Genomic DNA, 1,307 nt, shown 5'->3' with positions numbered 1-1,307 from the left:
TAAGAAATTGGCTAGCATGTAAATATAAAACAAGCAGTAGTAATTATTAGTCAACAAAAACTTTATAATTGCAAGTTCTGAGGACTTTTCTTTTTGGTGGAAAGGGGAGATTTTAATAAATATGGATGGTAAGGAAAATGTTCCTTTTATACTTGTTGTCATGTGTAATCTTTTCCTAATTAAAATGAGTGTTTATCATCAGACACCCAATTGACAGACAAACCACAGAGCAATAAGAAAAGAGCTGAGTGATTTAGGAAAGTTAACTTGCCCCTCTGCCTGGAAACAAATACAACACTGGACATTGGAGAGGGCCAGAGAGACCATCTTCCCATCTCAGGATAGGAACCTAACCCAAGAAATAGTTTACTATTCTGGACAGCGAATCCATCACCTCCCCCGACAACCTGCTCCAACATTTAATCCCCTGACTGTGGGAGTCAAAATTCAATTTAGAAACAAAATTTAATTTAACTGTATGAAAGAGAATTTCACATTTTTGCCTGAAACACTTAGCAATTGTGAGATCAATATTTTATGAATGCAGGGTTCTAATTTATAATTTCATGATTATAATTTATAATTATTATAATTTCAACAAAGTAGGATTAAAGTAGGGTGGTATTATCAATATTTAATGTAGTTTTTAAAAATTTACCACACTTGTCACTCATTTATTCAAACAATATTTATCTTGTATCTATTATATATCAAGAACTATGGTGTCCTGTTTATACCTTGTCTAATTCTCTGGAGGCTATAAATGTTGTCATTTCTTTATTTTTAACTCTCCTAGCAATTAACTCTACAAATAGTAATATACCAGTGTTTGTTAAATTATGAAATTTAGATGTCATATAATGTTTACCATCATAAAATATAAAAATTTAACTCAGTTTACTGATGAAAAGATACAGTCCTCACTTCTCAGGTGACAAGACATTGGATATTACTTGATATTTAAAATTTTACATTTTAATTGACTTTATAGCTATAAATTGACATTATAATTTGAATATAAATTGTTTTCCAGTTTTTTTTAAAGAATTAAAGTGATTTGGAATATGTGTTCCTGTCCTATGAAAATAAACAATATGCTGTGGAATCAAAAGCCATTTGTAAATACCTGAACAATTTTGTTTCCTGTCTCAATGCATTTATAATTTCACAAGTACATATTGGTGTTTGCACTCTCCACATCATTTCTGCCTTTTTTTGTTGTTGGATTTTAGTAAATACTTTCTTCACAAAGCTCTTCAAATTCCTATAAACTTATCTTTTTTTTTTTTTTTTTTTTTTTTTTTTTT

The sequence above is a fragment of the Rhinopithecus bieti genome, unplaced genomic scaffold (assembly GCF_001698545.2).
Source record: "Rhinopithecus bieti isolate Rb0 unplaced genomic scaffold, ASM169854v2 scaffold_35864, whole genome shotgun sequence".
NCBI classification, from domain to species: Eukaryota; Metazoa; Chordata; class Mammalia; order Primates; family Cercopithecidae; genus Rhinopithecus; species Rhinopithecus bieti.
Note: the sequence above shows the minus strand (reverse complement) of the source record.